This window comes from Furipterus horrens, unplaced genomic scaffold, assembly GCF_987537825.1.
Source record: "Furipterus horrens unplaced genomic scaffold, mFurHor1.1.pri manual_scaffold_12, whole genome shotgun sequence".
NCBI classification, from domain to species: Eukaryota; Metazoa; Chordata; class Mammalia; order Chiroptera; family Furipteridae; genus Furipterus; species Furipterus horrens.
In genome coordinates, this window is record NW_028327182.1 from 38,487,291 (window position 1) to 38,503,506 (window position 16,216).

Genomic DNA, 16,216 nt, shown 5'->3' on the forward strand with positions numbered 1-16,216 from the left:
ACCTGTCCAAAACCCTTTTGCCCATTATGCTTAATTTGGGCTGAGGGAAATATTTTAGGTTTCCCCCTTTCAGACCTCTGGGCCCTTTTTGTCTAAGCCATTAAGATAAAAAAGAGAAACCAGAATGATATAGTATTTTACACTTAAATGTTTGGTGCACAAGGTCTTTTTTTCTTTTTTCAATTACTTGTCACACACCTGGAAACTAAATTCATAACTAATATTTCGTTTGTATTCCTCAGTACCCAGAATCAAAACATGTTGAAAAGCTTTCTTAAAATTCATATTTTGGATGAATGAATGAATGAATAAATTGCATAGAACTGAGCACTTACTTTTACACAGGATGAAATTGTCTACAAATATATGTGTCTGTGTTTAGGAAAAATAATGAGTGGTTTTGTGATATTTATTTCAACCAAGAAATTTAAGGTATTAGAAGTTATTACTTTTTCATTTTTATTTTTAATTAGTATCTCTATACTCATTCGGATCATTTATTTAAGCACCAGTGCATATAATACAAAATGAATAAAATTGAATTTGAACATTTTAAGTCATCGTCAGTCATTGGCAGCCGTCCGTCTCGAGAGACGATGGTGTAGCTTCTTAAGAGTCTATCTGCACCGCCGAGAATGGTTGTGCAGTCCAACTCAGGAGTGACACGGTATCTGTCTCCTCCCATGTTGAATCGACATCTTGCGATGACGCTGGAGTGTCCTCTCCAGTGAAGCTGAAGCTACAGAGCCTGGGCAGGGTGATATGGAGGGTCTGCTGTTGCCCATGCAGCAGACCCCCCCTCTCTTCGCAGCTGAAGGATCCAAGGGAAAGACGGAGTCAATACAGCTTGGCTTCAGGTGCGCAGCAGGAGTTGCCGGTGTTGACTACAACGTCAAACCGCCTTAGGGACTCCGGCTCCGGATTTTCTGTCGGGGTTTACTCCCTTAGCCTTTCCCCTGAAGAGGTATGCCACAAGGCAGCGGAGGTTTTTTGGAGTCAGAGTTTTCCTTCTCTGATGTGCCCTGACTGGAAGATCGAACCAGCGACACTTAGCTCGCAGGCCGACGCTCAATCCACTGAGCCAAACCAGCCAGGGCAACATTTTAAGTAAAGCTTAAAAAAACAATAATAGTTGCATGTGATTAACTTTTTCAGGTTTTTAATAATGATAAAATTTATATGCATAAACTTAGTTTATGTATACTTATTATTTAGTCTTTATTTTTAGATGAGTTTATATTTTATACATAAGTATCGTGCAAAGATAATTTCTTCATCTTCCAGAGCTGAATCAATATAGTCTTTTTCATATTCTGAAATATCTTCCAATATATTCTTGATGGCCTCTGTATTCATATCTTTATTTGTGAGGCACTAGGCATTTGTAACTGTAGGATCTGAAGAGCACATGGAGGGTGTTGATGACGAACCTTCCACTTAGTGCTATAGGTTAGGAGAAACTTTCTCCATTGTAAGCAAGGGTCTGAGCAAGCTGGACATTTCTCCAGAATGATCTAAGGGCAGCTTTGGCTGCTACCACCTCAAAGCCCATGCACACCAGTTGCACACTATTTTCCAGAGAAGGACTTTCTTGATCGTTGTTGGTTTCAGGATCTGAACCATTTAACCACCAAATCTGAGGATTACTGAGAATAAACTTCAGGGTTTTGTCTAGGTTCCCGGTGGTTTTATGGGAGCCTTGCTTGGTTATGTGCATGGATTAGCCCATTCCTTTCAAAGAGTTTATGTTCTCTAGGCAGGGTCTTTCTCTCTCTCCCTCTCTCTCTTTCTCTCACTTTCTCATATATTTCCTTATTTGGGCCAATTCTTCTGTACAGTTGGTAATAGGGTGACTACCTGATCCACGTTCTTGCTGTACACTCTTAGGACAAGCCAAGCTTCCAGGACAGTGAATTCCAACTGGAACAAATTGTAAACTTTTGATGGATCAATATATAGCTCCTTAAATTTAGTGTTGACACATCTTGTTGAGATACAATCTTTTTCATCATTTCCACTGTAACAATATCAGATACCTTGAATCAATTTTCAACAACTTCCTTTTATTTGAACCAGTCTCTGATTTTCTCCATAATAATTTTAAAACATTTCTGAGCCAAGTTTAATTTATTTTTTGGCATTGTGAAGGCATTCCAGTTGTTCCAAGCAGAATTAACACCATACTAAATCCAGCTGCAGTACTGCATAGTTATCTACTGAACCCAATGGGTCTCTACAACACTCACAGAAATATTTATCAGACTCCAGAAGACATGGCAAGGCTATTCCATATTATTTAACTTTGAAGAAAGTTCTGCCCTACTCATGATATCCCATAGCTAACACAGTGCTTTTCTTTATGCTGGAGGAATTCTGACTGATCTGCCTGTCTGGTTAGCTATGTGTAGTTTCTCATTTCCCATCCATCTCAGCTCTCTCTGTTGTATTACTAAGCCTCTCTTGGTCCTCTGGATTTCTTTTTTTTACGTTTACATAGGCTTCATTTTGCTCTTCTTCAACCTAACAGTTTTTTTCTCACATCTTTTCCAGACTGCTTTAATTGGAGCACTACTGCTTTTACATTGGTCTTCAAGTGTTTACTCTAGTTGAATTGTTTCTTATTTATGACAATTTTGATATAATTTTCTTGAAATACAAATGTTTAAGCAATTTTAAAACTTAGTTATTTGCTGGTGTGCAATTGGGTCTCCAACAAGTTTTTTTTTCTATTTTTCCTTAATCTTGAAGGTAAAACACACACACACACAACTTCAATTTTAGAAATTCTTGTGGCTTTATAACTTTAATTTTCTGCTTCACACTCAATTGCTTTGCAACATGTTCTTTCTTGTTATATTCTCTACTTCATTTCACAACCTTCTAGTTTCTGAAAATACTTAGCAAGGGTCTTCAATGCTAAACGAGCTTCTTTACTTTCATCTGTACATGGAGGTTGAATTCCGTCTTCCCTTAGAAACTGGGCCAATTTTTCCTGGAGACATCTTTTTTGTGTGTAATCCTGTGCTATCAGGGCATCTGCCAGGACCCAACAATTACCTGGATACAGCAGAGGAGGTCACAGTTTGTTTTCATTCTGGAAGTGGCTGACCCCACTCCTACCCACATTCAATGTACTTTGATTATGTATCTGTGTAGCAAATGCTCTACCTAATTTTTGAATATTGTTTCATCACACGCACACACACACACACACACACACACACCACAAAACAATAATTTTAGTTATTTGGTTAATGAGATTCCTAACATTTATGAAGATAACAATAAAGTTGTGAATCTAGGATCGATGATGTTCACACATGCTTTTATTCTTTCTACCACTAAGATTTTTGACTCTTTACTATGGTAATTGTTTTCATATTTCTGCACTATCCTGCTTTTTTGGGTAATAGAAAGACAGCAGAAGGGAAGAGCTTTTGTCATTTAACTTACAACTAATTGGAACTCAACCATGCAGGACAATCTGGGCACAAAGAAAAGTGACCCAGCTATAGAAGTTTTTTGTTACAAAAGTTTTTCTTAAAGCACAGTCTTGCAAATGAGGTTTGGTCAATATATATTTGTCCTTAGCACTTGATTACAATTGTTCCTTGTTATCAGAGGTTACATCTTATTTGCTTTTTTATTATCATATTTCACAGTGTTTGTTGAGGAGTGAATTATCAATAATATGGATTGATAACTGACTTGTCCACATCAACAATAGTCAGTCTATAAACTTAGATCTGAGAACAAGCTGTAGTTATGAAAGAAAAAGACTTGGTCATAGCACTGCTAAGGGCTTTAAGTTATGTCTATAAACTGCAAGGAGTAATAAGGGACTCAGAAGAGAGTAGGGGCAAAAGCAGACATTTAATTCTAGAAATACTTTGCCAAAATGGGATAAAACAGATTTATAAGATTAAATTTGGATTTGTAATAACAGTGAATGAAATAATTTTCTCTAGAATCACTAAATACTGTCTCAATATCTAAGGTGACTCACTGACATGGAAGCTCAGAAACCTTGAATGGACCAAAATATCCCAGATGGATAGAGGTCTGAGGAATCTGAGGCTTTTGGAAATATTTTTTGCTTCTTTCTGTATAGGTTTAGAAATTGGGGTTAGAGTGATTTGAATGCAGCAACTCCACCTTTTATGCATTTACACTCAACTACTTCAGAGGTCCATTTACATAACATGACTCTGTACCCAAGTCTGTACATAAACATGTTGACTTGCATAATTATTAATTGAATATATTTACTCTCAAAGGTGTCTCATGTTAAATAATAACATATACTGGTTTTATGGAAACTTTATTTTACTTATATTTGCTTTATTTATAAGAATGTATCTGTCTTATCTACTACAAAAGAATTCAAATTTCTGGACAAGATTCTCTCTTTATTTTTAACCTTTTGCATTTTAATTATGATGTGTCTGGGAGTGTGGCTCTTTGCATCCATCTTGTTTAGGACTCTCTGTGCATCCTGGACTTGAATGTCTATTTCCTCCACCAAATTAGGGAAGTCTCTCATTTTTTCACATAGATTTCCAATTTCTTGCTCTTTCTATTCTCCTTCTGGCACCCCTATGATGTGAATGTTGAAACACTTGAAGTTTTCTCAGAGACTGCTTACACTACCTAGTTTTTTTAATTCTTTTTGTTTCTTGTTGTTCTGATTGGTTGTCTTTTGCTTCCTGATGTTCCAACACATTGATTTGGTTCTCAGCTTCATCCAGTCTACTGTTGTTTTCCTGTAAAATGTTATTTATTTTAATTAATGTATCTTTTGTTTCTGACATGATCTTTTTATGCTGTTGAGGTTCTCACTAAGTTCCTTGAGCATCTTTGTAACCAGTGTTTTGAACTCTGTATCTGCTAGATTGCTTATCTCCCTTTTATTTAATTAATTATTTTTTAAACATAGTTTTGATCTGTTCTTTCTATCTCCTCATTTTGGCAACCTCCTTATGTTTGTTTTCTATATATTAGGTAGGGCTTTTATGGCTCTCTGCCTTGTAGTGGGTGGCCTGTAGTGTCCAGTGGCACAGCCTCACCTATCATCCATGCTGAGTACTTGAGGTGCACCCTTTGTGTGGGTTGAATACAGCCTCCTCTTGTAGTTGAATCTTGATTGCCATTGGCAGGTCAATGGAAGGGATTTATCCAGGCCAGTCGGCTGCAAGAATTGGCTGTGACAACTAACCTCCACCCTCTGTGAAGGATCAGCTCTGCAGGGGCAGGGTGGTGGTGCTCTTAAATGGTCTGTAGCTGTCCACTGGATGTTCGGGGTTTCCCCGGTGGTGCAGGCCAAGGTCAACCCCATCTGTGTTCTTCCCAGGGCCACCCCACCCTGCCTAAGCTATAAAGCAATCTAGGATGGTTGCTAATTGTGCTGGGTTTGGAGATTCCCAGGTGAAGCCAAACTGTGAATCTAGCTTGGCTGCTGCTAGTGCCTTGCCTGGAGCCACTTAGCAAGAGGCATGGGGGTTGAGGTCTCACTGACACTGGCTGTTGCTTGTTTGATAACGTTTAGGAAGTTGTGAATCATGAGCCAAGACAAGCCATTCATAAGGAAAAGCAGCTTGGGTGGCCCTGTAAGTTGGGTGGGACTGAGTCTCTGAGGCTCTCTATGGCAGCACAAACAGTGTTAGCCAGAAAGATGGAAAGTATCAGATATAGTACCAACTGGTAGGTTCTGTGGCACTGTGGGGGGGGGGTGGTCAGAAAAGAGACAATGGTCTCTGATATTTTGATGCTAGATACTTCAGTTCCTCCCCTATGCCATTGGTACTTTCAAGCTGCCTCCCTAGTGCTGGAACTCATAGTGAGTGAGTCTGAGTAAGTGAGTCTGTGTGTGTATTCTTTAAGAGGAACTGCTTGGGACTCCAGAAGTTTCTCCCACCAACTCAATCTCTGCTGGGTTTTACAGCCAGCAGTTGTAGGAGCTTATCTTCCTGGCACTGGAACCCTGGGCTTGGGGCCCTGGTGTGGAGCTGGGACTCCTCACTCCTGAGATATCCCTCCCAAATTTTATCCACCACATATGGATTTGGAACCATCCCATTTTATATCTCCTGTCCTACTATCAGTCTGGATGGATGTGGTTTCTTTAATTCTGTAGTTGTCAGACTTCTTTTCAACTTGATGGTACTGAGTAATAGTTGTTCTATATTTTAGTTGTAATTTTGATGCAGTTGTGCAAGGAGGTAAGCCCTGTCTGTTTATGCCAACATCTTTGGATGATATTAAATTTAAGATGCTTGTGGGCCATTTAACTATAGTTGTTCAGGGAATACATAAGTGTTTTAGAGCTAAAACTCTTATAAATCCTAAAACTTTGGATATATTTTTGCCAATATAGTTAAAAATACCTATTATCTTGGAAATGAATGGAGTACAATTATAGTAAGATTTTTTTCTATTAATTATCATTGACTCCTTTACTTACTTTTTTCTAAGATGTGATGCTCCCTTGTGCTACTGCTGTCATTCTTCAAGAATTCACAGTCACCAAAAGAAAATCTACTTTTAAAATATACTTTCAAACTACATATTTATTCTTTTATTTGGTCTTTATTCCTGATTTTTCCGTTAAACTATGTATATTGGAGTACCATACATTATAATCACTGAGTCCAACAAAACTCATCCATTCTTATATTCTTTGTGTTAGTTAGCACCTGCTTCATGATCAAGTGTTATAGTTTTTAGTGTTTAAGCAAACAACATTATGTCATAGTTTCTGTGGGTTGAGAATCTGAGCATGGTTTACCCAGATCCTCATACTGTCTCTCATAGGGTGCAATCAAGGCATTCACCAAGACCAAAAAAGTCTTAAGGCTCAGTTGAAGGTGAATCAGCTTCCACACTCACTCAGTGATTCCAGTTCAAGGACTGCTAAAGCTCACACACTGAATGTTTTGTTTAAATGAATTTTATTAGATATTACATAATGTTAATTTTATTAAGATAAATACTGTGTATGATTCTGCAACAAAAGTGTGAAGATCAAGCAGAAATTGAATTGATGCAGTTATACTCAAGAAATGCCAAGGCTTGCTGGCCATCACCATAAGCTAGGAAGAGATTCTTCTCTATAGACTTCAGAGGGTGCATAGTTCTGCTGACTCCTTGATTTTAGATTACTAGCATCTAATATTCTTGAGAGAATACATTTCTGTTGCTTTAAGTTATCCAGACATATTGTGGTAATTTGTTATGGAAACCCTAGAAACTAATAAATCAATTTAGTCCTGGAGTGAAATATTAAGAGACTGATGGAGTTCTGTGACAAGTTCTCCAAATTGCTATATCAGGGATGTGTAGTTACTTCTTTGTCTTCCTTTAAATATAAACTTGAGTAGAAGGGAAAGAAAGAAGGAGAGCAAGTATGTAATTTAAAGTTTCATTAAAATATGAACATATCATTTCCTCACTAGAAAGGCCAAATTTATTAACATAAATATACTAGGAATTACAAATGCACTCTGTAAAATTTGCTGAAGAGAAATTTCTAAGATTGAACAAATGAAATAACCAAATACTTTGTGGTTTATCTTAGTATTAATACGTTTTCTGGTTTTATGGCTACTTCTTCAGTGTATTTGTTGCCATTTATAAATATATAAATATATATCACTTCCCCCACTGGTATGTGAGCCCCATATTTTTGAAGGACCATGTTTATGATGCTTGTTATATTTTCCTCTGTTTTTTGAATGTCAGACATGTGTACCATTCAATAAATGCCTATTTAGTTATAAATTGTTAAATTAATGTGCAATTTGTTTTAAGCTTTCAGGACACTAAGGTGATATTTTCACAATATAAATATCATTGTGAAACCCAAACATACATAGTCATGACACTGGCAACATAACTAGTAGGAGATAGGGATAGAAACTTCAAGAAAAATAATGCAAATGGGCAATAACTTACACATAAAAATATATTTCTTTAAAATATTCAAAGAACCTAAAAAGTTTCTATTTTTCTCCCTTGATTGGCAAGAATGAGATAAATAATAATACCTATGAAAAGAGAGAACATGGAGGAGATAAGACTGACCCTATTGGTAATAAGACAAATACACACACACACACACACACACACACACACACACACACTACATACTATAAAAAAAAATTTCTACCTTGATTTTTTCTAGATGGTGGCATTTTATTTTATTGTTATTACTAAGATGTCTAAGTACTAGCCCATGAGTATACATTATTTTTATCTTAAAAATTAAGACTATATAGTGATTAATCACAATTAATTTCAATGTATTTATTATTCAATTCTAAGAGTTGTAATCAGTGCCTGATAGACGGCCATCATTTTATAAATAGTAACTGCTATCACTGCCTTTTTCATCACTGGAAATCGCCAAGGGACAGCCTGTGTTATGAGAAAACACAAGGCTCAAGATGAGATCTTGGGGATTAACAACATTCACTGTCACAGACAAAATTCTTTGTGTATATGTGTGCATTTACAAATACCCATAAATGAAAATAAGGCTTTTATTTTCTTATTTGTTTTATAATTACACATGTAATCTCTAAGTGATTGATGCCCTGTGAGTAAAGTGTGATCTATAAGGAGAAACTGAATCAACAATGTTCAGAAAGGAATGATCTGATAAGCCATCAAAATTATTCAATTGATGAAGCCAAGTTCAGATTATTCTAGTTAATAAAATGTAACTTTAATTGACTGATTTGAAAGTCAAGTATCCTCTTTTAAGTTAGAATGTTCTTGATTTAAGTACTACTTTAATCTAATAAAGGTACAGTTGGATGTTCAGGTAGCTTGATTTTACTTTGCAAAATCCTAATGTAACGAAAAATATATATCAGCTTAAAATCAAGCTATTAAATCCTTAAAAACTCAACATATGCATACTAGACTTATCATGGTGATCATTTCATTAGCTATTTAATTGTTAAATAACTATGTTGTACACCTAAATTAATATTGCATGTTAAATATATCTTAATTTAAAAAACCTAGAGTAATATTAAGTTAAACAAAAACAAAAATTGTTTTTTAAAAATAATTAAAGGTATAATTAACAGGATTATAAAGTTAGTATCAGCACGCATGGCAAAAAAGAAAGTACAGTGTAGTAGTACTTATTTACTTTTGCTAACAGCCTTTTTACTGTAAATCCAATTCAGGAGGTATTCATTGAGAAACTGTTACCTGTAAACTCCAAGTAGGTTAATAGGTTCTGAAAAAATAGGGTTTATATGAATAAAACAATATTTTAGTTTCTATTATAAGATTAGGTAAAAAAAATCTCATTCTCCCATGAAATATTTAATACAAGGCTAAATAACTGACTTAATTCTACATCAATAGTAAGATTTTAAAATTATTGTTATTCAAAATATATTAATCACTTAATTTTCCAATATTATTTAGAGGATAATATAAAAATTGAATTAATACTTTACTATTTTCTGCTATATCTCATTTTTATGGTTATATTATTTTTATTTTCAGATATAAACTTTTCTTTATTAACATCTACATTTTTTTACATTTTATTTTTATTGTTTATGCTGTTACAGTTGTTCCCACTTTTTCTACCTTTTCCCACCTCCTCCCAGGCCCATCCCCACCCCCAACATACCAGTTCCCATATTATTGTCCCTGTCCATGGGTTGTGTGAAATGTTCTTTGGTTAATCCCTTCACCACCTTTCATCCTGTCTCTACCCCAACCTCCTTTCCAGCAGCTGACAGTCTGTTTAATGTATCTAATCTTCAATTACTACTTTGTTAGTTTATTGTGTTCATTAGATTCCACATATAAGTGAGATCATGTGGATTTTTTTGTTTGTTTTTAAGTATATTTTATTGATTATGCTGTTATAGTTGTTCCAATATTTTTTCCCTTTGCTCTCCTCTGCCCAGTACCCTTCTTCCCTCCAGCAATCCCACCCCTCTTAGTTCATGTCCATGGGCCATGCATGTAAGTTCTTTGGCTTCATCCTTTCCTATGCTATTCTTAACTTCCCCCTGTCTATTTTGTACCATCCAATTATGCTTCTTAATCCCTGAACCATTTCCCCATTCCTCTCCCTTCACCCTCCCCACTAATATCCCTCCAAATGATCCCCATACCTATGATTCTGTTCCTATTCTGGTTTGCTTAGTTGGATTTTGTTTATATTTTTTAGATTCAGTTGTTGATAGCTGTGAATTTGTTGTCATTTTAGTGTTCATAGTTTTGATCTTTTTCTTAAATAAGTCCCTTTAACATTTCCTATAATAATGGCTTGGTAATGATGAACTCCTTTAGCTTTACCCTGTCTGGGAAGCACTTCATCTGCCCTTTTATTCTAAATGATAGCTTTGCTAGATAGAGTTATTTGGGTTGTAGGTCCCTGCTTTTCATCACTTTGAACACTTCTTGCCAGTCCCTTCTTGCCTGCAACATTGTAAGGGGTGGAGTCTTAGGTATTCATCAATATGGGGTGACCTGGATCATCATGTCGTGGCACTGTATGTGGGGTTGAGGTTTGAGAGAGAACAATGCTGCTTGCTCAGCACTTGCCCCTTTTCTGGGTATTTCTCCCGCTTCCCATATGGGACTGGTGCCCCTCTAGCTGTTACCCTGGTTGTGGTTCCCAGAATGGGTAGGTTTGCCAATGTTCTAGGACCATGGGAGCCCTCTAAATAAAAGAACTTTGCTGAGAGACCAGCAGATTTTCCTCCACCCCAACCTCCACTGGTTTTCAGAGTCAGAAGTAAGGAGGCTTCATTTTCCCTGGCACTGGAGCTGTGAGCTGTGCAGTCTAGTCAGGGGCTGGGATCACTCCCAAGGTGTCCCTCCCAACTTTTATGATATGTGACTGCATTTTCTGTCAGATGGCCACAGCCACTGCCTTGTTGCCACTGTCAATGCCACCATCACCACTGTCACCACACCACGTCCTCTCTAACATGGCTTTGTCCCTCCTACCCGTCTGGATGAGTATTACTTCTTATATATTTTTTGGACTTCCATGTGTTTTGATTTTCTGGTAGTTCTGGTTGTTTTTAGTTTGAGGTAGTTGTATTCTTTTTATTGTGAAGGGTGGAGAAGCATGTCTACCTATGCCTCCATCTTGGCCCTATAAACTTTAAAAGATTACTTTCAGAAAAGTTTTAGGTTTATAAGAAAATTGTACAAAGTGTAAAGAGTTCCCATTCATATCTCCCCCACCCCCACTATATCCTCCTATTAGCACCCTGCATTAGTGTGATAAATTTGTTACAGTTGATGGACCAAATTCAATACATTATTATTAGCTAAAGTCTATAGTTTGCATTACAATTCACTGCTTATGTCGTACAAGTCCATGAGTTTTGACAAATGCATAATGTCATATCCACCATTAAAGTATCACACAATGGTTTTACTGACTTAAAAATGCTCCGTGCCCCACCTACATGAATTACTTATTTTATTATCATCTCTTATTAAATATTTTATTGATGTTATATTAGTTGTCCAAATTTTCCCTCTTTGCTCTCTTCTACCCAGCATACACACCATTCTTACAGTCAATCCCCACCCTGTTGTCCATGTTCATGATCATTTATACATGCTTCTTAACAAGTTCATTTTTATAGAACTATTTATCTGTGTATTGTGTATTGTGGGCATATTTATAAGTGGTTTCTTTTGTGTATGTATACTGATATAAAAATGGAGAGATTTTGAGTAGAAATTTTCACTTCTCTATCTTATATACAGATCAATGAACTTGAATTTAGATAACCATGGTAATAGTAAGAAGATTAATAGTAAGAGTATACATATTTGTAATAAATATATACATTCTAACACTGTGGAAACAGGCTGTCAGTGTAAGTACCTACATTCTCTAGATGATTATACTAGAAAGTGAAAAAAGAATACTTATATTTATCTTATTTTCAAAAGATAAAGTGTGTATCCATTGAAATAAATTATTATTCATTTAAAAGAAGAGTCCTTTAAAACTACTTAAAAATATGTGCTTTCCTTGGGAAAAATCTGAAGTAGACATTGGGGACACAAATACAATTTGAAATATTTCATTTCTACATTGATAGTCTCTGTTATTACAACTTCTCTCATAGTTAAAGAAGAAATGAAGTACTGAACTTTTTGTCAACCAAAGGGAATAGAAAAACAGTCCACAAACTCAATACTGTTTAGTCTAATTTATGAAATGATTTGAGGCAGGAAATTCAGATACTGAAAAAACTGTCTTTCATTTAAGTACCAAAAAATCCAATTTAATGCAGTTGATATCTTTAGTCAGGAAAACTGTTTCATCTTTATTTTAATCTAGATTGCTACAATATGAAGTGACAGTAGATTTACATGCTCTGATTGTGTATTTATTTTTTGAAAAGAGCTGAGATGCCATAATTTTTCTATTTCATTTGCCATTTCAATTCTTATTCTAGAAAGGCTCAAAGCAGGAAATGGACATGATGATCTCATTATTTTAAATTAACTCAACTTCAAAAAGAGAGAATGATTAGGTAAATCATTAGCACATGTCTAAAAATTGAAGCTGTTAACATGTCTCCCACTCTGATATTTTAAATGAATCAGAAGTATTTATTAAAACCTATTCTATGAATGCCTTTAAATAACTGCTACCAAGGTTTCAATGCCAAGCCTTTTTGAATTGTTTTTTACCTTTCTTCTAATCTCTACCTTAATTTTCTTTTTCTATCTATAGATCATTTGCATCTCTCACTTAAAAGATAGTTTATTATAAAAATACTGAAACAAATGAGTACTGAATAATAGAAAAAAGAAAGTTAACTATAATATATAGATAAGCATGTTATTTCAAAACATATTAGAATCAGAAATGAGACTTCATCTGAGCAAATATATCAGATAATTCAAGTAAAAGGATGATAGAAAAATGTGAAATGGACTTTACAAACACACGGAATAGCTGTAAAGCAGAAAAAAATGATAAAATTATACTTATTACCTGTATTTTTATCTATTTTAGTTCATGAACAGCTTGTTTATAAGTAATTTAACTTGGGTCTTTTTCTGGCATAAAATGCTACCTTTCTAATATATCTTGAATATCCCTTTTTTTCCAGATGTGATCTAGTCCTTCAGTACCAGGTTCATTTTATATTGTTTTATGTCAAACAGTTCATCTATCCACTATTAATTTATTTTCACTGGAATTGTTACATTGTTTCCGTAAAATCACCCCTATCAATATTCTATCATCATCCCAATGTTATTGGATAAAGTATAAACTAAATTGTTTAAAATTCAAGTAATTCTACAGTCTAGTCAATTTAGCTCTGATAGACATTATCAAGTCTTTTGTTCATATTTTCAGATAATAGTTTCAGAGGAATCATCATTCAAATCTGGAAATTAGATGTATATAAAGTTTATAAAGTCAAAAGCCTATACATTCAAAATAAATCTCAAAAATTTAAGATAATTCATAAATATAACTAGGTATCAACTATCAAAACAAACAAGGAAGTAAACAATAAAACTGTAAGATATAAGTATTTAGGACTCTGAAGTTAACTCCGTGTTATGCTATATTTATTCTGCCATATTTGTCAATACTGTTTGACTCACTTATTGAGATAATGTGCTGCTTTATTTTCTATTATTGATATCAATTTTTTTTTGTATTCCTAGACATGTGATTCTCATGAAATTATACATCTTCATCAGCACAATTACCTGCAAGTGTCAGAAAAACACCAGATTTAAATTCTGCCATGTCTGTCCTGTTTTTAATAAAAAGTGTCCAAAATCACAAATAATGAGTGCAATCAGTGTGGTGGTCTGAAGAGATAATAAAATATGTTGTACATATCAGATATGAATATAAAATATGTAATACCCAAACATATTTTAAGAGTGAATAAGGTACATATTTAAAGAGATTTGCTTCAGACTGAAAAAAAATGGAAATAAAAAATTTAAAGTCATTTTACATCAGTCTGTTAATGGAACCCACTGCATTATATTGGAACTATGACATGCTTAGGCAGGACCTAGTTTTGACAACTGTGATATGAAGTGAATACAATTTCAAATTTAAATATAAATAAAAGTAAAAATAACAAGAATTATTTATTGCTGAAACAGTACTGAGCTAGATTCATTTAAACCTATTTTATCAATATTTAGATTGGTCCTGGGCTCCTGATTCACAGTAAAATATGAAAACTTCTGTGAATACACACACACACACACACACACACACACACACACACACACACACATACACATGAGATCTGTCCAGAAAATGTCCAACCGTTGTTAATATGATGAAAATTGTTTGTGTAACAACAATGTAACCTAGAAGCCAAAGAGAGTGGACTGGAATGCACATGTGTGAACAATGACAACTTCACTGTACTAGTCAATAGGAACAGTGGACCCAATTGAGTGAGCATGTGTACTGTGTGGCCATCCTATTCAAAATGACTGAGTAAAGCAACAAATCTGCATCAAATTTTGTGTTACCCTTGAACAATCCTCAGTAGGAATTATTTGGATAATTCAAAAGGCTTTTGGGGATGATGCAGCCCAAACAAAATTGTGGCAACTGGTCATTAGCATCTTCATCAGGACAGTGTGCCCAGTCATGCATCACATCTCATGCAGAGACTTTTGGCAAAACATTAAATCACCCAGGTGATTTCTGGCTTTTTCCAAAACTAAAATCACAATTGAAAGGTAAGAGATTTTAGGCCATTGATGAAATTCAGGAAAATACAATGGGGCAGTTTATGGCAATTCCAACAAAGGATTTTGCAGAGTGTTTTGAACAGTGGAAGAGATGCTGGGAGAACAATCTGAGGTCCCAAGGTGCCTACTTTAAAGGGGATTGAGGTGTCATTGTCCTATGTACCATGTTTCTTGTATCTTGTATCTTCAAAAAGTGTTTATATTTTTCATAATACATGGCTGGATAATCTCTGCACAGCTCTTGTGTGTGTGTGTGTGTAAATACATTTACTATACATTAAATGTATAGTTAAGTGTATATGTATAAATATTTGATACTTAACTACAACATCAACCTTCTCAAAGTTGACCTTCAACTAATGTAACAACATACAAATAAATTATGTCTGTAATTGTTTTCAGTATTCATCACTTAAGAACCTCAAGAATCCCAACCTTTTAGAAAACAGGGGAAAAAAAGTTTTACCTACTTAGTAATTAAGGTTTAGTTTTTTTTTTAAGTAAACTTAAAATATTCTTAAATGACTGTGTTTCTCCAAAATGAATATAGGAAATTTATATAAAAACTACAGGAAGTTTTTTCTATCCCTTATAACATGTGTTTTCTAATTAGTACATATTAGTCTTTATTTTAAATTTGTGTACAAACTCTATATTTATTTTTGGTTATAGAAAAAACTGTAAATATGACATTGTCAAGTGTTTCTTGACAAGGGCAATAAAAAACATTAATTCTGTAAAAGTAGCTAGCTTCCTGCTTTTCAGAAATAGGCTTCTGAATTCTTCTCTGTATCTGTGTTTTCATAACTTCAGAGGCACAGTGCAAAGGAATAATTAGCTCTCCTGGTGTCTGAAGCTGTTATAATCAATTTACCCACCGATATTTTTAATCCAAAACTTACAGTGGATCCAATAGTATCACTAATACTTAGACATGTAAACCAAGAACTCTAATAGGGTATACTAATGGTAGGATGGGCAAATTGCTTTGGGGGATAGCACATATATGTCTGGTTGTGGTCTTTAAGAAAATTACTGTTAAGAAGATGACCTTTGGGGTGATTCTTCACAATAAAGACATTATTGGCAGTGAAGACATCACAAAAAACCTAGACATGGACTTAAAATAATATGGGGCATTTGGAGTATAGAATACAGTATTCCCTCAGTTATTGCAAGTATTAAGTTCTAGACCACCCCTGCGATAGATGAAAATCTGTGAAGTAGGAACCTTACATTTATTTTAGTATTTATATATATATTAAGGCTTTATAAACCCTTCCCACACACTTATAAACCATTCCAAGTCCCTTATTAACCTTTACCACTCCCTTATTAACCTTTTCCATACTTTTATAAACACTACTTATGTTCTTAAACATATTCTACACTCTTAAACCTATGTAAATTTAATAACATACGTATACAGTACCACAAAATCCTGTGATATAGTAAAAAA

At 34.7% G+C, this 16,216-nt stretch overlaps 1 pseudogene; it reads right to left on the bottom strand.

Annotated features, from left to right (window-relative positions):
• Positions 1-1,224: 1,224 nt before the first annotated feature.
• LOC149996036 (NEDD8 ultimate buster 1 pseudogene) lies at positions 1,225-13,780 on the bottom strand (annotated as a pseudogene).
• Between the last annotated feature and the right edge of the window lie 2,436 nt (positions 13,781-16,216).